Source organism: Marmota flaviventris, chromosome 15 (genome assembly GCF_047511675.1).
Source record: "Marmota flaviventris isolate mMarFla1 chromosome 15, mMarFla1.hap1, whole genome shotgun sequence".
Lineage (NCBI taxonomy): Eukaryota > Metazoa > Chordata > Mammalia > Rodentia > Sciuridae > Marmota > Marmota flaviventris.
Window position 1 is genome coordinate 10989197 of NC_092512.1, and position 27492 is coordinate 11016688.

Sequence of the window (27492 nt, forward strand, 5' to 3'; positions counted from 1 at the left end):
TGGAAAATTGAGAAACATTAATTTATTTTAAATAATATATTTATTATAGTCTTTAAGACATATGCTCAATTTATTTTTATCAAATATCATTGTTTTTCATCTCTAAATATAAAGCAATGAATCCAATTATCAATCTGAGAATAGCAAGCTCAAAAATGTACTATTTTCCTTGTGTTTCTAGGCTTTGGGAACAGTCTGTACTGTATAATATTTTTCAGACACATCTATAAGTTTATCATAGATTACAGAGCTTAGTCAAATTTAATCTTAGTTGAGATTTTTGCATTAATCTTATAAGATCTTTTTTTAAAAAGAAAATCTTCTTATTTAAAAGTTAAATAACAACAGAAACTGGAACACTTAGTCCATAAACTAAATATAGAATAAACCAAATATAGTCATGACCAGAAATTTGTTTTATAGCTTTCCTTGATTAAACTAATTTTTCTTTAAGGGTTGCATGCCTTCTCTCATTTGCAAAAGCTAGGGCAAAATAAGGAAAAAAGACAGGGCATCCCATGAAAATAAAAGGGAGATTTTTATGGTTTGGGATGTGAGGTATCCCCCAAAAGTTCACATGTGAGACAATGCAAGAAGTTCCAAGGAGAAATGATTGGGTTGTGAGAGTTCTAACCCAATCAGTGAATCCCTTCCTGATGGGATTAACTGGGTAGTGATTGAAGTGGTAGGGTGTGGCTGCAGGGGGTGGAAGTTAGAGCGTGGCTCTGGGGTACATATTTGTATCTGGCAAGCGAAGTCTCTCTCTCTCTCTCTCTCTCTCTCTCTCTCTCTCTCTCTCTCTCTCTCTCTGCTTTCTGATCACTATGATGAGAACTGCTTTCCTCCACCTCCCTCTCCCACGCTGATGTTTAGCCTCACCTTGAGCCCTAAGGAATGGAGCTAGTCTTCTACGGACTAAGACCTCTGAAACTGTGAGCCCTCAAATAAACTCTTCCTCCTTTATAATTGCACTAGTTGGGTCCTTTAGTCACAGCAGCGATAAAGCTGATTAAAACAGAGATCAAGGGAGGAGAGGAAAGGAATAGAGGGGGAGGGAAGAGAGACAGGAAAAGGGAAGAGGGGCAGAATGAAATGGACCAAAATACACCATGTCCATATATGAATGCCCCACAGTGAATTTCACCTTTGTGTATATACAAAGCACCAATTTAAAAGCCAATCAGTAAATAGAAGGAAGACAGGAGAGAAGTGGGTTAAAGGGGAGGGAGGAAAGGAAGGAAAGAGGAAGTACTGGAAATTGAAATGAAGCAAACTATTTTCCATGCGTGTACAAATATCTCAAAATGAACCCACTATTATCTATAGCTATAATGCAATAATGAAAACATTTTTAAAAAAAGAAAAATTTTAATTCTTTAAAAAATCAGTAAAGGCTAGCACAGAACATAAGGCAATAAAGCAAAGATTAGGTAGATGTTAAGGGGGAAACGGAAGTAGGAGAAACACTTTTTAAAGCATCCTAGGTCCCACGCTCCTTGGCCACACCAGCCAGCCACCCCCACAGGTGTGGATAAGCTAGCCAGGCTCCGAGAGGCAAAGCTGGAGAAAGCAAAAGCAGAAAACTTTTCTTCCCACAGCCCTTCCCAGAATCATCTGGCACTTGGCAAAGGCGCTGCCTATGCCCTTTCAGTTGGGGGAAGCATTAAATGCAGGGTCCAACTGAAAGAAGAGGCATTCATTTGTCACTAAGGTCTGAAGAAGCATCTCTGATGTCTTCAAAATCTCCATGAGAGGAATCACAGTTACAGGGAGAGTTCATCCTTTGCTCCTTTGGTTTTGAGTTGTTGCCTCCATTTCTCTCCTTCCCATCTGCCCTTCAAATAAACCTACAGCGTAGATGCCACTCACAGGCTCCTCCTGCTAATACTGTTAAGTAAAGCAGCTGGTGTGAATCTAACACCCCATCTCCCATGACACAGCATCATGATAAACTTGATCCCGTCCATGGTCCATATGCTCCCATCAACAGGCTGTGCTTATATCCAGGGATAGTTTAGCTAACGCTTGGGAAACTGCACCAAGTGGGGGTTCTATGGGGGACCATGCCAGGGTGGACCGCAGGCTCTGCTCCCCACACCTGTTTATTCAGGAGGATGAATATGTCTTAAAGTTGCTAGGACTCAGGACTCCAGAAGACTGATGCCTTCCCCTGAAGTCTTCATCAACAGCTAACAGGATGCTGGAAGACATTTTTAGAAACGAGAACATCCACTCTTAGCTAGGGTAGAGGCAAATGGACACATTCATGCACTGCTGAAGGAGATGTAATTCCTCCTCTAGAAGACAGTCTGCTGGGATCTATTTTAAAATACACTTGCTTTCGCTCCCAGCATTTGCATTATTGTGAGAGAACCTAGTGTATGAGGACAGATTTGTATCAGGATATTTACTGCATGGCTATCAGGAGTGGAAACACACTGGAAATAACTTCAATATTCATCAACAGGCAATTGATTGAAATACTATACCACCTGTATTATGAATTAGTATACAGCTATTAACAAACAACAAAGAGGCCTGTCTATATTTTCTGGAGAAATGTCTATGTGTCATTAAAAGAAATGTATTAAATGGACAAAAGCAAGGAACAGTGTTATGTGTAAAATATCATCCCATTTTTTATCTAAAAAATAAAAACTTCATATGCACATGTATAAATACATGCATAAAACAAGAAATATACATGTATATATGTAAAATCTTCACATATAGAACCTTTTAGCTTTTGTTAGTATAAAGAAGAGGGACTACAGGAAAACAGAGGAAATTATTCACTTTTTTATAACTTTTTGTTTTGTTAGAATTGCTGTGATCGTGTACTATTTTTATAATGTAAAAAGGATGATAAAGTTTTTTTAATTGAGGACAAAGTATTTGTCCTCAATTTGGATTCTGTAATATCAATAGATTAAATAATTCTTTGCTTCTCATCATCTTTAAATTGAGATACATCATTAATCTAGCCATTCATTAAACCTCTAACGGGCCCCACACCCCTTCAATGCCTGACTTGTTCGAGGCTCCGAGTGCCAATCTATGGTGCTATTGCAGAGGCTGCCTTCATGGAACTTGGAGTATGCAAAGCAGGCAGGTACTACATAAGCAACACATAAAACACACTAGGTCTACGGCTGTGAGAGAGAAGTGTGGGACAGGTTGGAAGAATGTCAGGGTGGCCATGGGAGTTGCTTGTGCCATGTGACCAAGGAAGCCACTCTGCAAGTAACAAGCAAGCAGAGACCCTTGCCGAGGGCTGGGATGAGGGACAGAAGAAGCATCTGCAGCAGGAGGAGTTGAATGGGTAGAGGAAAGCTCTCCTGAGCCAAGGAAGGAGGGATGAGATGAAGTCAGGGAGCAGGGCTGAATACCACAAGCTCCATATTCCACAGGAAGGAGTTTGGACTGTGCTGTAAGTACCCAGGAAAAGTGAATTCAGAGAGCTTCCATGAAGGGGGCTATGTTATAAGTAAACCCTGCAGTGACCCCCCCCCCCACTCCCGCCGGGGTGGAGATGTTTGAAGAAGTAAGTATGGTCTTATCTCAAAAGCACAGAGGAGAAAGCAACTGCCGGGCCTGGGAGACACGGGAAATCTCCAGAAAGGGGACCATCGTGAGGAGTTCACAAGGGTTCACAAGGCCGAGGCCAAGACAGGTGAAGGCACACATCAGGAAGGAAAATCACAGACAGATGGAAGAGGGCGCCACGACTTGGAAGCTAAAAGAAGAAGACTTCAGGGGAAACGATTTGCATTTGATTCAGCTGGAGAATAAGGCTCATGGCAAGAGGAAAATAGGGGCCCAAAGGCAGGCCGTGCAGATTCTGCAGCCTTTATGGACCATTCTCCTTTTTTTGAAATTTATCCTATGGGTCACATGATTTTTAAAAACAAAAAGGTGTAGTGATCAGTTTTAACCATCACTAACCACATTTCAGCCTACCACTCCATACACCCCCTGCTAAACCCCAACAGAGGAGGATGCACACGATCCTGACGTTTGAGTTGGATTTGCTGTCGTGTCACGAGTGCATGTTTAATTCTATGAGACACTGACGGGTTTCAAAGCACCATTTTTAGCTCCCACCAGCAAAGTTCTGGAGTTCTGTGGACTCCACTCCCTCACCAACACTGGATATTGTCCCCCTCCATGATCCCAGCGGCTCTGGGCGGCATCTCAAAATCACCAACATTGAGCATCCTGGCGCGTTTATTGCTCATTCAGATTCTTCTTTTGTACAACATCTAGTCATGACTTTTGCACATTTAGTTGGAATTTTCATCTCTTTACTGTTGATGTGTGGGAGTTCTTAAGACATTCTGGATTCTTTTGTTTCTCATCGGATCTCATTCTAAGCAGAGAAATGAAAAAAAAAAAAAAAGAGAAAGAAAGAAACTTGACAGCAAATAATGAAGCTCGAGAAAATGCACCGACCATCTAGTCCACGTCAGCCACGTGGCTGGGGAGGTTCCATTTGTTACTTAACTTTGTCTCCTGGGGGCGCTTGTGAATTAGTTGTCGATGATCTCCCTGAACAGATGGGAAAACTGAACCTCAGAGGGACTGAGAGACTGGGCTAAGGTCACTCAGCGAAGATGCAACAGAATCTGATCCAGCTGTAATCCACACACTGACCTGTCCAGAGTTAGAAGGCTGCCTGTCCAGATGGACCTCAGCTCCCTCAAGATCCTGGGGTCACAGGGGCTCATATGACTTCTTTGGGCCCCTCCCTTTAAAAAGCCATTATCCCCTATTCCTGGCGTTCACTACAGGACATTAATCTGCTAATGGCTCCTTCAACTGAGGCACGCACCCAGCATCTTTCACCCAGGGACCACGTCTCTGTGAGCACTGGCTTTCAAGGAGCTGCCGATCGATGCCTCTACCCCATCTGCAAATTCTCTGCCCTGTAAAGGTTGCCTCCAGCACGTAAGCCTTGCCATTAGCAGTAATGGGTATCTGACAATCCGGAGAGGGAGTCAGCATGCCTCGCCAGAGTCTTGGAGCTCTGAGTGCCCTGTGGGAGCCGGAAGGAAAAGCTTCAATGAGGTCCACACAGCATTGGAATTTCAGATGCAGAGACTCTCAGAGGAGAAAGATGCCCTGGAGAATCTAATCCAATCCTCCCCTCATGTCACAGGAAGAAAACTGATGACAAAGTCATTTTCCTACCACACAAATGTAACAATGTCATTCCGTGCTCAATGGCCCCATCAGCTACAGTCCAGCAATAAAAACAACAGCAGCAGCATTGTATTTCACTTAATGCAACCTGCTATCAGTTATTCCTTGTGCCATTATTTTGTTTATCATTAAGAAAGAAAAAAAATCTGCCAATCAAACAATGCACTTAGCCCTGTGGAGCATCCCAATGGGTCACACCTTTATCTTGCTGATCTGAAAAATTTTCATCTATTTTGAGGAATTTGATAACTTCTGTTGTAAAGCTTGGTGCTTGACAGGCAGCCCTTTTACATGTATTATATTAGTGAAATGTAATATTATCTCATCTCTTAAGGCAGCTCCCTTCAAAGATATATAAGCATTTGGTTTTGCTTTCCAAAATGGGGAATCCTTATCCCACCAATGGAATATTTGCTTCACTAATTTCAAATCTACCTTCTACTGTTCTGTTTCCATACCTTCAATAGCTTTGGGATCCCATGCACAATCAGAGTGTATTCTTTTCAGATATTTTGAATGGGAACTAAATTTGACTTCCGTAGAGTCAACCATGTAATTGAAGTCAGGCACAGACAGCTCTGCCCAACCTCACCGGCGTGGGCAGCATCACATCTGCTGCCTTCTTGGCAGAGATTGCAAAGTACCATCCACCATACATCACACCAAAGTTTTGAGATGCTAAGCTATTGAAAAAGAAAAATGTGCATCTTAGAATCAATGAAATATAAGAACAATAACCAGCACTTATTGAGCATTTACTACACACCACACATTTTCCTGAGCCTTTCTCAAGTTGAATAAACTTCATTTTTGCCACAATTCTAAAAGGAAGGTGCTCTACTTCATAGGTAAGGTAAAGCCCAGAGACCCTGACAAGTTTTCCAAAGGTCATACAACCAGTAAGTAGTAGAACTAGTCATGGAACCCAAGCAGTATTGCTCTTGAGGTCTCCTAGCCCTGTTCTGTTGAATCTATAATCTAAATTCCATGTCATTCTAATCCAAGGACCTGAGTGTTGGGTCCTGTCTATTCTCTGCAGCCTTGTCACACAGCTCTTGTCCTTAAACTTGGTGTTTCAGAGATGCATACTATGCTGCCTCGGCCTTGCTGGCCTTGGCTCGTGCCCTTTCCTCTCTCTGGATTCCTTCCTTCCATCAATTCCCTGGCCATCATCCCTCAGCTCTCAAGACTCTGCTCAGACGTCACCTCCCCCAAGGAACTTGCCAAGACAGCTGCTCTCAGGCCAGCTGCACTCAGTAGGGATTAGGTGCCTACTGTACTTCCATGATTGTTGACCCTCCCTTAGAGGAGCACTTATCACGGTGGGTTTTCTCTGTCCCATCCTGGGGCTGGTGGACAATCAGCATACCCTAGTTCAGAATCCTGGCCAACAATCGCTCTGTTTGGACAGACACTGGTGCCACGTCCGGGCCTGTGGCTGCCAATCATTCAGTGGTGTTGGGTGGCACCACGGCATTCACCTGTCTGCGTCCTCTCCCTCATGAGCACTCCACGCCCCCCCCCATCGAAGACCCCTGCGCCTGGCACAGTGAGCCGGGCAGCACACATTCACAGAAGTGAATTCAACGGGAGTGTGCCCACGGTCACACCACAACCAGCCACAGAAGGAGCCTGCTCACCAGCCTTGGGTGGAGGGAATGATCTTCAGGGGATCCTTCTCATCCCCGAAAGGACAGGCAGAGGGGAGGGAACAGTGACTGTGACGGGGAGACCAGGGGAGGCACCAGGCCCTCTGCTCATTCCATAAATGCCAGAGCTAGAAAGCCCCTTCAGAGATTTGAGTCTACTGGTTCTGGAAGGAAGAAATCAAAGCCCAGGAGAGGTAGTTCCCAGCCTCAGGCCTCGAGTCAATGAAGGCAGAGCTGGGAGGAACGGAAGCCCTCAGGCCCCACCACTTCTCCCTCCACTGCGTCCCCCAGGCCAGGACAGCTCATTGCTGAGCTCTGTCAAGTTCAGAGGCAAGCGTCACAGCAGGTGGGTTCCTATAAGTAGACTAGGAATTCTAAAAAGACCACTTTCCTCTTGGAAGATTTTCTTTGGCCAGGAATTTACTTTGCTACTTTTAGGAGCAAGACAAATGAATCAGACGGTTAAAAATGACTTTGAGCTTTTATGTATGAAGAAAGTGCTGATGAACCTTCTCAGGACAACTTTATCAGCTAATAATCACAAAAACCCTGACAGCAATCAGCCATCCTTGCTGATCCTTGAAAAACAGACAACGAATCTAGATCTGAAAGAGGAACCTTGAGACTTGGGTCAGCACCACACCAAACCAAACTGGCTGGGGGCCAAGTACACCCAAGGCACTCAGAGGCTTCCCAGCACCCAAATTTCTAACCAATTCCAGGAAAAAAAAAATGGAAGAACTCTGGACCTAAAAGAAGACAAGGAGTCAGGAAGGACAGGAGGGGTGGGGAGACTGAACACAAAACACTGGCATTGCTTCACCTCTGTTTTGTGTTGTACACTTTACATATTCTGTGGGTCTGATCCTTACAAGGGCTCTGGGAGCCACTGTGTCCATTTACCAGGTGAGGACACTGAGGAATAAAGAACTAGAGTTTCTCACCCACATTCTCAGACCAGGTCAGCCAGGATTAATCAGGTAGACAGGAAACAGGCCAGGTGTGTTAAGTTGAGAAGGATTTAGTGGATCAGTCCTGACTAGGCATGAGGGCCTTTCAGAACCGATGGACACATCCAAGTAGTGAACATTGGGAAGAAGGAATGGCTCTCCCATCACCAGCGTTTAGGTTTCCCACTGCTGCTGGAGAATAAGGATTGGCACCCCAAATGCAGGTAGGTAATTCAGGAAGACACTGTCTTTGCTATACCCCCTCCAAAGTCCCCAGATAAGTAGCTATTTTTAGGAAAACACAGAGGCTGTTGTTGCAAAGAATTTCACATCTGCCCAAATCTCACCTCTGCCGTTGCTACCAGCAAGAAAAGAAAAGGTGGCGGGGGAAGAATTCTGCTTCCATTCTTTCTTTGGTCTCGTGCAAGTGGATTTTTTTCCTTTGAAGGATTTAACCATATCTGGAACGAGGCTGGCAGGCTTGTCCCCAGTTTTCCAACCCCCGCAATAGCAGGGAAGAGCCCAGAAGAAGTGAGAACAGTGCTGGGGCCAGCAGAGAAGGCCCAGAACCGCAGCTGATCTGACTCCAGAACTTATACTTTTTCCAAGTGTCCTTCTAACTGGAGCATGATATGCTGGAAAACAAGCAAGGAGAGTGAAAAGTTGTCACAGGATGTCACAGGAAGCAGCATCTTCATATTGCTTTTAAAAGAATGAAAAGGAAGGAACAGTTGTAATAATATTTTTAAGTTTAAGAGTACCACTAATTACCAGGAAAGTTGGTCTACACTCAAGCGGACAGGAAAGAGTTTATGGGTCATACTGATTCACCCACATATACAGTATGATTTCAGAAATCACTGATTTTTTTAATTCACATACATGGGAGGGAATTAAAAATCTTACAATCCAATAACAATAACAAATGAACAGCATCAAAGTTTGAGAAGCATTTCTACGTGCCTCGTCACATCTGAGCTTATAACAATCTCCCAAGGCTTGGACTGTATGTTACTCCTGTCCCTTGTCACAGGGGAAATGGAAATGGAGTTAGGTTCTCTGCAGCACAGAGTGTCCCTGGCCCTGACATAACCTCAGGCCTCTGCTCGTCCACCCAGGCTGCTGCCTCACCAGGTGACTGCTCTCACCTTCCTGGAGCACTGAACCCCAGAGGGGTTGTGAGGTCCGCCAGTCAACACGCTAAGGAAACCCCCATTCCACGCTACATGCTGAACTAAATTCAGTTTTGCCTGTGAGGAATAAACTTGGATAAAGTTGAAAGGACAATCCATTAGAGCAATCCATTAGTATATCAGCATATTTTCTTTGTGTTTATCTCTTTCTAATCAAAGCCAAATGTTAAGGGGGGATTTGGCTTAGTCCAATTTATTTAGTTCTTATAAATTAAAACTAGTGAAAAAAAAAAGAGAGGTCTTTGCCTTGAAGAAATTTGAAATATTATAGGAAAGATAAAAACATGAGCAGATAGATTTTATCTGACCCTTTTTTCCTTTCAATCTTTCTACAGCCTATGGTAGATTTCATAAAACATAGACTATAATAAGATTATATGTAAACATATATATATACTGTATCTCTAGTACAGGCACCTTGATGGCATGGACCCATGGAGGGCAGTCAGTTACATCTTGAATGACAACAATTATTCAAAGCTTGCTACTCAAAATGTGGGCCATAGACCAGCAATACACACAAACTAGGAAAGGACCCAATCCCAGATCTACTTACTTGGACTATGCGTTGTAACATAATGTCCAGCTAATTAGTGTGGCCACTAAAGAGTGACAATTACCCACCGACCTTGAGAATAGTGTTAAGAAAATTCTAAGACTGTGAACTGCAAAAAATTAAAAATGATTCTCAATACTTCCATGTCAAAAGGAACAAGAGGGCTGGGGTTGTGGCTCAGTGGTAGAGCCCTAGCCTAGCACATGTGAGGCTCTGGGTTCGATCCTCAGCACCACATAAAATAAAATAAAGATATTGTGTCCAAGGAAAAAAATAAATAAATATTAGGGAAAAAAAAGAAACAAGAGGCAGTGTTTGTTCTGGCCTTGGTAAAGACCAAATCTTATAGTTCTGTATCTCCTGCATCATCTCACATAGTTTGGGACAAATAGAGCAGATTCTTGACACTTATATATGAACTCATCAGAAGGCTTTACTTCTAGCCAAATTTCCAGGTCTTGTTAATTCATGTAGTTATCATTGAAGGTATATAACTCCCTGTCTAATAGAACTATAATGGAGCTGCGGTGGAATTTACAGAGGCAGAAAGTAAGTTAGAGGTTATCAGGGTCTTTGGGGGCAGGGAAGGTAACTAGTGATTGATTTTCTGTTTGGGTTAATGAAAAGGTTTTAGGAAGGTAATAGTTGAGCCACTCTGTAAAGAGTTAATCAATGCTACTGAATTGCACACTTGGAAATGGTTTAAAGGCCAAGTTTAATAATATATATATTTTATCAAAACTAAAAATTTTATTTTTTAAAATGGGGAGAGAGCTGCTATGGGTCAGGGACACTGGATTTCACGTGGTGTTTGGCTGGATCCATAGGCCAGTACTGCTCAGATCCTGCCTTCCACCCGCTCCAACCAGGCCCCTGGGGAGAAGGTGTACAAAGGGTAAGTCATGCCGAGGACACTTGCCACCAGACAACTGGCCTAATAGTCACAGAAGATGCAGCAATGTCATGTTTCTAGAGATGTCAAAGGTAACAACTTAGAAAGGAAACAGGTGACAGGAGACTGGTTGAGACTATGCCAAAAGCTAGGAAGGAGTGAAAGCCATGACTTGGCAAAGGGTCTGGAGATGTCCCAGGGGAAGGCACTAGAGTAAGACTGAGGGCTTGGCAGGCGGCAAGAAGTTACATCTTGGGCCAATGTCATGACAGGACTTTATGTCATGATAAGGAGTTACAATTTAACCATGATAAATCCCTACATATTAGCACTAAAGTTTATTCACTTATTTTTAGCCAGTGACTTTAGTTATGGCATGAAAGCCAGGGGAACAAGGATGAGAATATAATATAATGTCTCCTGAATCCCATCCCCTGACCTCCGCCATTTTGAATCCAGTGCCATGGCAAAGACTTCCGTCTATTACCAACTACTCATGAGAATCCCTCTCCTCCTTTGTGCTGCTATTTCTTACAAGGTGCAATGGCTGACAGTTTGAACCCATCAACACAAGACTTCAATAGATTGGACAAGTAGGTCTTCCTCTTGTTTTTGTGCCACAGCCAACCATTTCTCGAGTCCTTTGAAGTCCAGCAGTTGTTATGGCCAAGAACCAAAGGGCCAGAAAGAACAATTAGCAAACAGATGAATCTGGGCTGTTCATTCTTCTTTTGTGAGAGATAATCGTGTTTTAGTTACAGTGAGACCTTATAAGTCAATTAGTTGTTGGCTGAGCGAAACCACTGTTATGAAATTCAGAAGTCACAGATGAAGCATGTGGAAACACAAACACATTATTATTGTTTACTCCAGAGACTAATGATGATCATTTCATATCGAGCAAATCACCGCCTTCCTTAGTAACAACTATGGATTGTGTACATAGGGGTAGGCAACTGCCCTGGTTCCCTGGTTTGAGAAATTCCCTGGACCAGAGACTTTCAAAGCTAAAATTAAGAAAATCCTGACTAATGGAGACAAGTTACAGGTCACCCCCACCAAGCATACCCTACTGTGTACTAGACATCATGAAGAAGTGCAGATGGAAGTGAAATGTGACCCTTTTGTCAAGGACATTACAATGATGGCAGGGGTGGGGTTTATGCTAATACGCCTTTAGCTGTGTGTTCCATGTGCGTGACCTTCCCCCTCATCAACCAAAGGCTTCCATCTGCCTTGGCAAGAAGCGAGAGGGATGCATGAGATTAGGACTCTGAACGCAGAAATGCAAAGAGAAAGAAAGCACATTTGCTATTCATCTTTTGAATACTAAAATAGAATTTTCAAGATAATATTTTGAAAATCCCACTTCCTCGCAATATATAGTATACATTTCTGAAGCTCCAATTAACATATCAAGAAGCAGGCCTGGATAATTAGAACATGGAGTTATTTTCTGAGAGAGACAGAGAATTCTTAGGATGGGACATGGTCCCATCTGAGGGACAGGAATGTGAGGAGACTTTCTGACCCAGTGCAGAAAGGAGGCTGGGGTGGAGGAGCAACCCGTCAGACATGTGTGCAGTGGTCTGTGCCTCCAGAGTATCTAAATCGAGGATTAGACAGCCTGGGGAATTTGCTAGACATCCATAGTATCCTGACCATCCCTCAACATGTGGCAGACACACAGATTCGATTGGTGACTTAGCATCAGCAGTCAGAGAAACATCCTAAATTCTCATTGCTGAGCATCCCTCAGCCCTGCCCTAACCCGGCATGGAGTGGACCTGGAAGTCTCTGCCTCCTGGTCAGGAGGGTAGAAAAAAATCACAATGAGCCACACACCATGTCTTGAGTCTGTTCTGGATGCCATAACAATATACCACAGGCGGGGTGGTTTAAATAGCCGAATCTTATTTCTCACAGTTCTGGAGCCTGGAAGCTCACGATCGAGGTGCAGCTGATGTGATGCCTGGTAAAGGCTCTCTTTCTGACAGGCAGCCACCTTCTTGCTGTGTTCTCAAGGGATCTTTCCTCTGCCTGTGCCAAGGGCCGCATCCCCCCTTCTTGCAAGTCAACAATCCTATTTAATTAGGGCCCTACCCTGTGACCTTACTTAATCTTACCTCCCTAGGGGCACAATCTCCAAATACTGTCACATTGGGGTGTAGGGCTCCAACACAGGAACTTTTGGGGAAAAAAAAATGCAATTCATAGCAATCATCTCCCAATATCTCACTATTCTTTTACATCTTGCTTTACCTCTTTTACTTTCCTCTCCTCTTCTTCCCTACCCCTCCTCTTGCCTCCCCTCCCCTCCCATCCTCCTCCTCCTGTTCCTCACCTCCTCCTCCTCCCCCTCCTCTCCTCCTCCTCCTCCTCCTTCTCCTTCTCCTCCTCCTCCTCCTTCTTCCTCTCTCTCTCTCTCTCTCTCTCTCTCTCTCTCTCTCTCTCTCTCTCTGCCATTCTCCTTATTCATAGAACTACACATCCTTCATCCCCTGTTTTATGGAACAATCTTCACAGTCCACAGCTCCAGCCCCAAAATGTGTCCAAATCTATCAATGTCCCCTGTCTTTATAGATAATAGAAATCTTTATGTAGACAAAAGAAGAATTGAAGAGAGTGCTGGTTGTGATTCAATCTGCCTCTCTATGGCTTCCATTTCTTGGTTTTAATTTTTCTTAGAGTATGCTAGTTGGCACTGTTGCATTTTTTAAAATGCCAACATTGCAGTGACCTACAACAATAAATATTCTTCTCGCTCGCAGGTCTACAAGTCAGCTACGGTAGCTGGAGCCGCTGCTTGGGGCTGTAAACAAGTTCAGGGTGGCCACACACCACACATCACATGTCCCTCATCCTGGGGCACATTGCCCTGAGGTTTGCTCTTCTAAAAAATGCAAAAAAAAAAAGGCATCCTGCCCAAGGCACAGGCCTCTACTTGCATCATGCCACCAGCCAAAGCCAGACACTTGGCCAGCTCCATCAAAAGAGCAAGGAGATGTGTTCCTTTCTTTGGAGAAATGGGAGGGAGGGTTGTGACAAGAGGGAGGAGCAAAGCAAGGATTCATGGACACACAATACAGTTGGGCACAAGGATTACGATGGAAGAAAAACGATTCCACACCCTCCTGTCTACACTGCCGTCCCTCGACATTTGAGGTCAATTCAAAATCTCTTCCCAATTCAACGACACAGATAAGTGCCACTGCTTCGTAGTCTCCTCCACCATCTGGATGCCCATAGGACTGTTTGCGTGTAGATGAAGCAGTGATGGGAAGACGTGGGAAGCAGGAGCATGGAACACTAGCTTCTCAGGTCTAAAAGGTCAGGGTGTCCTCACATTGTTGCACACTGGCATAAATGGGCAAAGCTGCTCTTGTCCAATGGCTTCTATTCAGGAAACACTAGCACCCTGTGTTTTCCCGTCATCCCTCTGAGTTCAGAGATCAGTTTCTCACCGCAGCTCACTACGGGTAGGGAAGCTCTGCCAGATGCACTCACCCAGCCCCTCTCTGGAAAAAAAAGGGGGTGGGCATCCTGCACAGGGCACAAGCCTCTACTTGCATCATGCCACCAGCCAAAGCCAGTCACTTGGCCAGCTCCATCAAAAGAGCAAGGAGATGTGTTCCTTCCTTTGGAGAAATGGGAGCTAGAGAGCCCTTCAGAGCGTCACCTGGCAGTGGTCCTCCAGCATCAATGTGTCCTCAGGGAAGGACGTCCATCTCTCCCAAGAAAGCCCAGGAGAGACTTCTCTGACTCATTCCTTCCCTCACCAAATACTTTGTTTTATACCTACTACACAGCTTGTGTCCTAGATTCTGGACAGAAGAGTCAGCCAGGGTTTCCCTCTCCTGAGGACTCACTGCACTGAGAGAGACAGGGCACTCCAGTGACCACACGATAATGGGCAGGTGTCAGGTGAGTTGAAGAAGTAGCTCAAAGAAAGAAACAATTTAGGAATCAAAAGCTCCTCTTTGTTGAGCTGAGGTTTTTCTTTACATAACTTCTACCTGTTTATCCTAATGGCTCCATCCCTGTTGGAGACCAACTTAAATCCTCTTCCAAACAGCATCCTACCAAATATGTGAATTCACTCATCATTTGTCCCTACATAGACAAAGGGTAGAGAATGTGGGGTGAGTCCAAATTTTCTAGAAGTCAAGTTCTATCTATAGGAGATAATTAGGGGTTATGAAAAGAGCATGGGCTTGGGGGGTCAGATGCTTCCAGCTATGAAGCTCCCAGGTCTCAGCTCTCTTGCAAATTGATTTCTTGAAGGCTGTATACCCTGACCTGTAAAGAGATCATAGCAACTGTAGAGCTGCAGTGGAGATTATATGAGCTATACACTGGAGCATGCCTCCCATAATTACTGGCATGGAGCTTTCCAGAATTGGTGTGATTCTCCCCTTCTCCTTGTCTGCAATTCCCCAGCAAGGGTGCTTGGCCTTCAAGGATAACCTACTTTTGCTGAAGTGGTTATCATTCTCTTCACCACCAGGTGGCAGTATCTGAGACCCATTGGGATTTCTTGCAGCCGCTAAGGCAATAACGGAAAAACAACCCAATATTAAAACACAGCTAGTAAATGACAACCCGCTTCCAAACCAGAGTTCAAACATAATAAATATTTTCTCATAAAGCAAAAGCTACCGGGGTATTTGATTTGCTTTATAGCTGAGTATTACATGATAAAGTGACTGTGGCCTGCAAATTCCTGAGCAGAGTGAGTGAGGAGGGGAAAATGATTTATGCAGAAAACGAACAGCAAAGGGGAGGAGTAAAGAAGAAACTGTTCTGAGGTTAAAAATTAAAATAAATCTTTTCCATTGAAAACCACAGCCTGTGCAAAGGAATAAAAGAGAATCAACACTTAATCCCGCGTGTTTAGGAATCAACCTTAGCAAAGCCCAGAGCAAAATGCTGAGCTTCACCCAGATTTTATAGTTTCTTCACTGGTTCTTGAGCAGACAAGTTTTTGCCAAATCTGCCTGTGCCCAGCCCAGGTTTGATAACACTCGGTTACAATTTGAAAAGAACTCCAGTCTCAGATCATCCAAGGCACTATGGAAGCGCCCAGGGACAATCATGGTGGCCGCTCCAGGGAGACGACATTTTGGATGAGCCCAGAGGGAGCTGGCCTGCCCGGGTGGGTGGATGGTGGGGGCACAGGAAAAGGGCCTGCAGAGCAGTGCTGCGGAAGGAGGAAAAATATTCCAGACAGAGCAAATCCCCAGGGGTGGGAATAATCATATTTGAATAACAACATCGATTCAGAAGACTAGGAAGAAGTGACAGGGAAAGGGACCAGGAAACTAAGCAAAGCCATCTCGCCAAGACAGCATGAATATTTTAGGTAAAGAGCCTTGCCAAAGACTTGGGAGCCAAGGACAGGACCTGGCTAGTGCTCTTTAGAGGGCAACATGAGAATGGGCTGGCCCAGAGAACTGAGAGGCCAGTTAGAGGAACTTATCCCTAAAGTAAACAGTGTCCCCACAGTGAGGATGGACAGGCGGCGCAGATGCAAGCAGCAGGCAGGAGGCCAGTGGACTGCCTAAGTGGATGGAGGAAGGCAAAAGAGAAGGTTTGAGAGCAAGATGGTTGTCCACCGTGGGTAAGAAAGGGAGAGTGAGGGAAAGGAAGGTGACAGAAGTCAAACCAAGATGAGTGGACATTGATGCACGCCAACACTGTGCTCAGTGAGTCAGGGGAACACTGTGGGCTGGACCAGGATGAAGACATGGGTTGTACAGTGGACGGTTAGACTTGTCTAAGGAAAGGTTTATCCCGTGACCAAGCCCTTGGAGTGTCCAGCCTGGCTAGGGCCCTTATCTGCCTGAGGACTGTGGTTCATCCCAGATAACACAGATAACAATATGATTTTTGTGGCAGGCTGTGGGTCATTTGGTACCCACTCAATGCCAAAGGTCAGCCACCTGGGCAGTCAACCATGTCCACATGTCCACCTCCCAACAAAATCTCTAATACAGAGGCTCAGGTGAACTTCCAGGTTATTAATGCTCTGTGCATCCCTCATGTCACTACTGGGAGAAGTCAGCCACGTGTACACAAGTCCACTGGAAGAGGACAACCAGAAGCTTACACCTGGATCCCTCCTTGCTGTGTGCATCTTCTCCTTGTTGGTTCTAACCCGTGTCCCTTCACCGTATGTCCTAGTCCATCCGGGTGCTTTAACAGAATACCATAACCTCAATGGTTGATAAGCAAAAGAAATTTATTTCTCATAGTTCTTGAGACTTGGAAGTCCAAGTCACAGCAATGGCAGATTTGGTGTCTGGTATGTGCCCACATCCTGGTTCATAGACAGCTGTCTTCTTGCTGTGACCCTACATGACAAAGAGGGCAAGGAGGCTTTCTGCAGTCTTTTATAAGGGCACTAATCCCATCTGGAAGGGATCTGCTTTCATGACTAATCCCTCCCGAAGGACCCAGTCCTGATGCCATCGCCTTGGTGGTTAGGATTTCAGCACACGAGTTGGGGGAGGGACACAAACATCAGGTCTATAGCACTGTAATAAATCAAACCATTAGAAACCAGATTTTATGGCTTCTGTGAGTCTTTCTAGGAAATCACTCAACCTGCAGTTGGTCCTGGAGACCTCCCAAAATGCACAGGTGGAGAAACACAATGCTGACCACAAACTGGAAATCTGCTTAGCTCGCCATAACCGGAGCAGCCCAGCACTATACCAAGAGCCCAGCTGACATTGTCTTTTACAATCTTCAAAATAACCCATCAAGCAGGGCTGACCTCCTATTGTATAACCAGAAGACAAGGTCATATGTGTGTCCCCACTGATACGTGGAACACCTTCTAGTTAGGATTCAAGGCAGGCAGTCTAACTTTGAAACATGTTTCCAACACCTGCCATATAATGGAGTGGAAGGGTTAATATTTTGAAAGACTAACAAGATCTTCTTTGTTTTATTTTGTGGAGCACTAGAAAGCAGAGAAAACACAGGATGCAATTTGGGGATTTCAGTTTTAAGACCCAGCTCTGTAGCACAACACAAGGATCCCAAGATGCGTAGGCAAGATGGACCAGGCTTTGGGTTCCTGAGAGCATGGGAAGCTTCCCTGGGCTGGAAGGACAAGGAGTAATGAAAAGACTTGGGGTCATGTGCACACCAAGCTGAGTCCTGCCAGATTTTAAAACTTCCAGGTACAGGCAGAGCCTGGGCAGCAGCAAGACGGTCCCAAGACTAGGCTGAGAATGGCGTGGGAGCAGAAGAAATGTCTGTGCAGTGGGTCTAGACACATCTAGAGGCAACCCCAGCGAGTGCCCCAAGCCTCGGTGTGGTGCGGGTGGGCGGGCACCAGTAGAATGTTCTCCTTCCCAGAGGGACAAGAGATCCACAGCAATGGGCGCCTGGCTAATGCTTAGACAGGAACATCAGCCTGGAGCAGCAACAACAGGGAGCTCCAGACACCTCCTCCTCCTCTCCATGCAATGGAGGTCAGCAAAACTCCCCCCTGGAGCTCAGATGAATCCCCAGGCAAAGACACCCAAATGGGCTGAGACTGCACTTCCACCACCCAAGCTCAGCAGCAGCTACAAGTCAAAACTGAATTCCCCCGTAGAAAAAGACAGAAAATCACACTTCTGTTGTGTTTTGAGTTAGGATCATGACCCTGACTCATACCTGCTGCTGCGTAGGTGTGAGGAGAGCCATGGTCTCCCCTGGGGTTCAGCACCAACTCGTCACCAGCACCCTGGGGGCCACACTAGCATCCTTCCGGGCTGCTCTGTGAAGCAGATGGTTCCCCTGTGGGGCCACCCCGCGGGTAGCTCTTAATTTAGTCTGCTGGGTCCCTGAGAGTGTTCATTTCTGCTTCCTCGGGAGAGGTCTGCAGGGAGTCCTCTGGTGGGGCACCTTGGAGGATGCCTGCCCACCGCTGGGTGCCATACAGAGCCTGGGAAGGTGGGCTCAGCTCCCTCGGGGGCACCCCATGTTTCAGAGAGCCCTGGGCCAGGGGTCGGGAGGCCTGGGGCTCCCAGCCAAGCTCCGTGAAGGGACTGTGGCCAAGCGAATCCATCTCTCTAAGCTCTGGTTTCTGGTCTTTAAAAAGAAGCGATCGCTTCCTCACTGCTGAGTCATGGGAGTGAAGTGAGGGAGAAAGGAGGTCAGCCCCTGAACGCTGGGACAGGGACCAGAGAGCAGCAGGTCACAGGCCTCTACCTTTGCACCTCATCCTGTCGTAGATTTCAGACTGCATCTTACTTTTTGGACTGTGCGGTGCTGCCTAAAAGACCTCTCCACTCTACAACTCCCCTGCATGGAGCCCTTCAGGGACTGCCTGTTACACTTAAGCAAGTTCCAGACTCTTTCTAGGGTCTGCACCTCTCCCCTGGGACCGGTCCCGTGCTCCTGCCTACTACCTTGTCACCGGTGTCATCACTTTGCTCACATGACAACCACCTGGCATTCTTCCTGCTTGCAGATCACAGCTGTCCCACTGCCCAAATGCTGTTCCCCAGGCCTTTCACACTTGTCCCTCCCTTTCTTCAGTCTCTAAGCCACATCCCCTCCCCCAAGACAGATTCTCTAGACAAAAATCATACACACACTCTTTGATTACCCTGCTTTCAGTATTTTTCATATCAATTAAACATACAACTTTAGAGAATGCTGTTATTTTGTCTATTAAATACTCAATAAAGACCAGGATTATCTGTTTCAGTCATCTCTGTTTCTCCAGCACCTACAACAATGCCGAACATATTAGTTGACAGTAATATTAATTGAATATTAATATTAATATTAATTGAATGATAGAAAGTCATGTGAGAACACACAACACATACAGAGAAACATATAATGCACATATTAATTTAAAATATTTAAATTTTTAACACAAAATAATTTAAAATTTGGAAGAAGCCTTGAGGGTAGCGTGTGTATATGTTGATGGTATCACACACACACACACACACACACACACACACACACACACACACATATATATATATATATATATATATATATATACATGTGATACTACCAACATATACATATGCTACCATCAAGACTGGTTCCAAATTTTAAATGAGATGGTGTGTCTCTGTCAGATCCTTAGCACAGAGCTGGTATGTTAGTCTCCTGGGGTAATGTAACAAATTAGCACAAACTTGGTGGTTTTAAAAATCATAAATTTGTTCTCTCTCAGTCTCAGAAGCCATAAGTCTGAAATCAGCATCCCTGTGGCAAAGTGGAGAGGTCCACAGGGCTGTGCTGTGGGTGGGCTCTGGGAGAATCCTTCCAGGCCTCTTCTAGGGGCTGCCAGCCATCCTCGGCTTAGGCACCCCCTCCATCTTTAAGGCCAACGTCTTCAGATCTCTCTATCTTCCTTCGTGACCACATCCCCTGCGCCTGAGTGTGCAGAATCTCCCTCTGCTCCCTCATGTAAGCACATGTGTGATGGCATTGAGTACCCACCCAGATGATTCAATATCTCCCCTGTTGTAGGGACAAACGAGGCAAGGCACCCAAGACAGCAGGAAACAGTTTTATTTGGCTGCAGCCAAGTTCAGAGGGCACAGCTTTTGCTGTAATCAATCAATCCCCTGAACCCCGAGTTCAGGGAGTTTCAGCATGTAAGGGGAGGGGTTTAGAAGTTCACAGTCTGCAAAAATTCACATAAAAGCAGCTTTTTCTTTCACTGTTCTGGGCACGTTAACCCTTCAAGGACAACACCTGAGAAGGGGAGAGCCTCTTCTCCCCTTTCTTTCCTCCCTCTGCCAGCTGTTACCATGGAGCCCATTTGTAACTTATCTTAAAAATGTAGACATCTCTGTGAAGCCCAGCTCAAGGCCAGAGGCCTTGTTTGCACATTTCTTCAAAGTACTATACTGGATATGTTTGTGAAAAACTAGTAAGGGGGTGTGCAGCACCTGGAGTGCTGGTATCTTCTTGGCCAGTGGCCAAGTAAACAAGGCAACACAAAAATAGGAAGTTTATCTACATTGGACTCTTTTGCAGAGACTCTTTTGCTGACAGTCCTAAAATTAGTCTGGGTGAAGATTTCTGGAGAGGCCCAGTTCAGACTTTTCAGTGGAGAAAGAGGGTTCCACTTCACCCTGACTCAAAATCCTTCACCTAATCACATCAGCTAAGACCCCTTTTCCCCTTCAAGGTAACATTCACAGGTCCCAGGAATTAGGAATTAGCTGGGCACATAATAAGTGTTCCAAAATTATGCTACCTGTGTACATGTACCAAATTATCACATAAATTTATATAGTTAAAATAATAAATAAAGAAATATGAGTCAAGTTATAATTATAATTTCCCATACTACATCTTTAGAAGTAAAATATTGTTTAAAAAATAAAATATCTCCTGATAGTATTAGAAAACTTCCTGTTTAAGCCACCCATATTCTCACATTTTGAAGCTCTGGAATTTAGATGAGATGTAAAATTAAAGCATCTATGTAATAGAGTAATGTATGCATTTTCACCTCGGAAGATCATTTTATAAACTCAGAACTTAGAATCAAGGAAACCGTCTTATTAAGCAACTGGATCTATTGAATCACAGGGAAAAGGTGGCAAAGACATGTTCTTCTTCCCCCAAACACACACTCAGGACAAACACTCACAAACCCACAGACCCTGAGTTGGCCGTGAGGGACTTACACTCTTAGACTCACACCCAGTCCCACGGTGCCAGGTCTTAGGAAAGCCACCTGAGTGCTATCAGTCAGGCCTCTTAACACATCCAGAGAAAGACATTGCTACTGAAGGGGAGGGGGCAGGCTAGCAATGCAACAGAGGAAGCAGGAGTCCCCTGAGGCCCTCCTGCTGTGTGCCCAGCACTGCAGAGCAGCAGGCACTGACCCCAGGGCCCATCTCCAGCGGGAGCTGAGTCTGCTGCAGGCAGTGCTGGCTGCTTGGCCGCATCCTGCCCTGAGGGAAACAGAAAGCATGCTTCAAGCAGAAGTCGCACATCGAGGGCTCAGGCACCAGCACGAGCCCCACAGACATGTTTTATTTGACCCACAGGTGCATCATCATTATTTGAACTAAAATTGGTTTTCAACATTTGAAAACTGGGATATGCCACATGAAAGTCTAGAATTTTGATGGTAACTCTGGACCTCCATTCCCCATGGCAATGTGTGCCAAAGAGGAAGGACGTCTGTTCTCCCCTCTAGACAGGATGGGTACTCTCCATTTGACCTCAGATCCCAACTCCTCCTTCCTCTGGAAAGCTTGTATTTTCTGCCTGGCCTCTGTAAAGTCAATATTACCTACCTAACTCCTTTGCTCTAATTCCATGCAATAGTTTTCTGAGCACCTGCTATATAATGCACAACAAATGTATACAACTTTAGTCCTCTTTAATAACATCACAAAGGTCCAAGTTTTAGTCATAAAAGAAGTTGAAAGTTCAAGGATTAAGTATTCATGTTCATGTTACAGTTAGGTAGATGACAGTCCTGAATCCCACTGAGGATTATTCCACCCTGCCAGTCACTTACTTAGCGTTTAATGACCAATTCAGATTGTCAGACACGTTGAAACCAGCAAGGAGCTATCCTGGACAAGAGTTCAAGAACTCCAGTCACTGAGAAGGGTGATTCCCTCTTGCACACACACAATTTACACAACAATATCTTGTGTGTTTCATTTGATCAGCCCAACATGAAGACCTCACTCTAGAGGGGTGCTGAACAGTCCAGGTGGAATCCCAGACCCTGCACTATGGGGGAGTTGACTTACCTCAATGAGCAGCCCCCTGCCCAGCTCTGTGCTCCACCTTCAGCCCATAACTGGAATGCCTGGCTCTGGATGGACTTGTGCACACCACATGCTCTGCCTCGTGTGTGCCCCGCTCCCAACCCCTTGAAAAGCCATTAAGTCAGGTAGGAAGGATCTTATTTTTTGCATAAGGATGCAGGTTCTGAGAGGGTAAATGGGTTGCCCAAGGTCAAGGTGGAGTGTGCCAGTCTCCAGCTTTTGGTGATCAGATTGGCTAATCAGAGCTAAAGAGACACAGGGCCCCAAAGTCTAAACATTGAGGCAGAACAATTTTATACCTTAAAAATTGAGATTCAAACACCTGAAGAAAGGAAAACTAAGAACACAACAATCAATATTCACCCTTGAGGGGACTTGAAGATGGCAGGCCAGAGGGAGGCAGCATTCTGTGTTGCTCTGTGACCCAGATCTCACCTAGTTAGAATACTGCATCTCAGAGAGTGTGAGAGGACCCCTATACAGCTGCTGTCCACAGAAATCACCAGCGCTGCCACCCTGCGCAGGGCTCTGAGCCTCAGAGCCTCAGCATTGGAGCAGGACTTCAGACTCCTGGCTCCCGACACCCAAAGGTCAAAGTTCTAGCCAACGCAGGGATTGCAAGCTCCTCAGCAGAATCACCTATCAGCACCTCTGCAGAACTCCCAGACTCTGCTCCGCCCCCACACAGGCCACTCAGCTGCTACCTACCCCAAGCACAACACCATCGCCTGGCTCCCCCCACTCCACCTGTCACCCGTCACCCCAGTGCAGGAAGCAAACTGCCTCCATGTTGGCTCACCTCCTTCACTATATTTGGTGGGGGCAGCTCCCAGATCAAATCTCCAGAGGCCAGGTACCAACTCCGCCCAGCAGCAGTAACCCAACACAGTAGCCGCCCAACACAGGTGTGCAGTGTGACCAGGGCGCCACCCATGGGAGCCCCGGTATGAGAGGTCCTGCATCTGGGAACTGCTAGGGGAGAGGGAGATGGGGCTGAAGTTTGGAGCCTAACAGAGAGAGCAGGAACTGGGAAATCTCCAGGCAAGAGAGAGAGATAGTATGAGTCATATGAGCAGTCCCCAAAAGAGACTCTGAGGTCCAGTCTCCCTGCAGGGACTGGCAGGTGCCACTCCCCATTTTCAGGCACCCTGCACTAGGACCATCCTTCCAACCCTGGTTACCTCCACCATCCAGAGGGCAGAGACACCAACTTACAACAGACAACCCCACCTATTGGATGAGAAGAGAAGTAGGAAAGATGCAGACTGCACTATGGGGGAGTTGACTTACCTCAAAGAGCAGCAAAAATCCTGCTTTCTTCCTTCGAGTATTTTTTTTCTCTTTTTCTTCTACCCCTCCATCCTCCAGCCCTCACATCCCCAACATATGTGAAACCAAGAATTTTGCATGAAATAGGATTTTGAGGACTGAGTCATCTTGATAATATAATATAGAGATGTTGTATATGCCCTCTTTTTCTTCTCTTTTTTCTTCTTTCATTTTTCTTTCTCCCTCCAAATTTTACTATTTTAACATCCTATATTTTTCTAAATACATATGTGTGTTTGTTTTATGTACCCTACTGTCTTCCCACGTACTTGACTACCCTAAATTACATCCTATCTATTCTCTGGCTACTAACCCTCTTCACTAGATCTCTCCTTCATACTTCCTAAGATATATTAACTCTATATCCTCACACCCTCCCTCCTCAGCATATCGTCCTACACTCCACCCCCAGTTTATGGTCCACCATCAGAAACTGTAAACCTTTTTACAAAATTACTGATTATATTTTAGATAATAATTGAATCCAACATTTCTGTACATTGAGACTAAACTGTAAACACCTTATTAATAACAACAAATTGTTCATAGGTGGTATATTGTTGATATTAGGATCTGTTAACATTGTCCTTCCCCACAAAGGAGAGGTCTTGGAACCCTACAAGAGCACTACAAACCTACAGGGTAAAAACAATAACACCCCAGACCCACAGAGCTGGAAAGGGAGACACACAAGCAACATGAAAAGACAAGGGAAGAAGTGCCCCAAACAAATGAGACACCACATCATTAGGATCATTGGCAGCCACAGCAGGAGGAATGACAGAGAAGGAGTTTAGGATATACATGGTTAAAATGTTCTGTGAACTCAAGGAAGATATAAGAGAGCAAATACAGGCAGTGAAAGATCACTTCGACAAGAAGCTACATAAACAAATACAGGAAGCAAAAGATCACCTCAATAGGGAGATAGAGTTTCTAAAAATAAACCAAACAGAAATCCTTGAAATGAAAGAAACAATAAATCAAATTAAAAGCTTAAATGAAAGCATCACCAACAGAGTAGATCACTTGGAAGATAGGACATCAGACAATGAAGACAAAATATATAATCTTGAAAAGAACGTAGACCACACAGTGATAATGGTAAGAAACCACAAGCAGAACATTCAAGAAATATGGAATAGCATAAAAATATCAAATTAAGAGTTATTGGGATACAGGAAGACATAGAGGTCCAAACCAAAGGAATGAACAATCTATTCATGAAATGATATCAGAAACCTTCCAAACATGAAGAATGAATTGGAAATCCAAATTCAAGAAGCCTACAGGACACCGAATGTACAAAATCACAACAAATCCACAAGGCACATTAAAATAAAAATGCCCAATATACAGAATAAGGAGAGAATTTTAAAAGCCATGAGAGAAAGGAATCAGATTACATTTGGGGGAAACCAATTAGGATAATGGCAGATTTTTCAACACAGACCCTGAAAGATAGAAGATCCTGGGACAACATATATCAAGCTCTGAAAGAAAATGGATGCTAACCTTGTATCCAGGAAAATAAAGCTTTAGATTTCATGATGAAATAAAAACCTTCCATGATAAACAAAAGTTAAAAGAATTTATAGCTAGAAAACTGGCACTACAAAACATCCTTGGAAAAATATTCCATGAAGAGGAAACAAAAAACAAGAATGAAAATCATACCACTCACATGGACTGTGGAAGCAAGCAGGGGTTTCCATCCTCATATCAAATAAAGTAGATTTCAAGCCAAAGTTAATCAGAAGAGATAAAGAGGGACATTACATACTGTTTAAGGGAACTATACACCAACAAGACGTAATAATCATAAATATATATGCCCCAAACAAGGGAGCAGCCATGTTCATCAAACAAATTCTTCTCAAGTTTAAGAGCCAAATTGATCACAACACAGTAATCTTGGGTGACTTTAACACACACACCTCTCTCACCAGGATAGATCTTCCAACAAAAGTTGAATAAAGAAACTATAGAACTCAAATAATATAATTAACAACTTTGACTTAACTGACATATATAGAATATTTCAACTTGCATCAAGCAGATACACTTTCTTCTCAGCAGCACATGAATCCTTCTCTAAAATAGACCATGTAATATGCCAAAAAGCAACTCTTAGAAATTCCAAAAAACTAGAGATACTACCATGCATTTTATCAGATCATAATTGAATAAAATTGTAAATCAATGTCAAAATAAAAAATAAAAATTACTCCATCACCTGGAGACTAAACAATATGCTACTGAATGAACAATGGGTTACAGAAGACATCAAGGAGGAGATTAAAAAATTCTTAGAGGTAAATAAGAGCATAGATGAAACATATCAAAATCTCTGAGACAATATAAAAAAAATTACTAAGAGGAAAGTTCATTGCATGGAGTTCATTCCTTAAAAGAAGAAAAAGCCAACAAATAAATGACCTCACTTTACATCTTAAAGCCCTAGAAAAAGAAGAACAAATCAACAGCAAAAGCAGTAGAAGGCAAGAAATAATTAAAATTAAAGCTGAAATCAATGCAATCAAAACAAAAGAAACAATTGAAAAAATTGACAAAACAGAAAGTTGGTTCTTTGAAAAAATGAATAAAATTGACAGACCCTTAGCTATACTAATGAAGAGAAGGAGAGAGAGAACTCAAATTACCAGCATACATGATGAAAAAGGAAATATCACAACAGACACTGCAGAAATACAGAGGATAATTGGAAATTATTTTGAAAACTTATACTCCAATAACATAGAAGATATTGAAGGCATTGACAAATTTCCTTAGTCACATGATTTGCCCAGATTAAATCAGGATGATATACATAATTTAAACAGACCAATATCAAGTGATGAAATAGAAGATGCCATCAGAAGCCTACCAACTAAGAAAAGCCCAGGACCAGATGGATACATAGCCGAGTTCTACAAGCCTTTTAAAGAAGAACTAATACCAATACTCTTCAATTTATTTCAGGAAACAGGAAAAGAGGCAGCACTTCCAAACTCATTCTATGAGGCCAATATCACCCTGATTCCAAAACCAGACAAAGACACATCAAAGAAAGAAAACTTCAGACTAATATCTCTAATAAATACATGCAAAAATTCTTAATAAAATTCTGGCAAATCGAATACAAAAACATCAAAAAGATAGTGCTCCACAATCAAGTGGGATTTATCCCAGGGATGAAAGTCTGGTTCAGCATACAGAAATCAATAAATGTAATTCATCATATCAATAGACTCAAAGATAAGAATCATATGATCATCTCAATAGACGTAATTTGACAAAATACAATGCCCCTTCATGTTCAAAACACTAGAAAAACTAGGGATAACAGGAATATATTTCAACATCATAAAGGCCATATATGCTAAGCCCCAGGCCAACATCATTCTAAATGGAGAAAAATTGAAGGCATTCCCTCTAAAAACTGGAACAAGACAGGGATGCCCTCTTTCACCACTTCTATTTAATGTAGTTCTTGAAACACTGGCCAGAGCAACTAGACAGATAAAAGAAATTAAAGGGCTACACATAGGACAAGAAGAACTCAAATAAGCACTATTTGCTGATGATATGATTCTTTTTCTTTAGAGAGAGAGAGAGAAAGAGAATTTTTAATATTTATTTTTTAGTTTTCAGTGGACACAACATCTTTATTTTATTTGTATGTGGTGCTGAGGATCGAACCCAGCGCCTCGTGCATGCCAGGCGAGCGCGCCACCACTTGAGCCATATCCCCAGCCCTGATGATATGATTCTATACCTAGAAGACCCAAAAAATTCTACAGAATATTTTGGGTCTTCTAGGTATGGAAGAACTAGTAAATGAATTTAGAACTAGTAAATGAATTCAGCAAAGTAGCAGGATATAAAATCAACACCCTTAAGTCAAAGGCATTTCTGTTCATCAGTGACAAATCCTCTGAAAGGGAAAT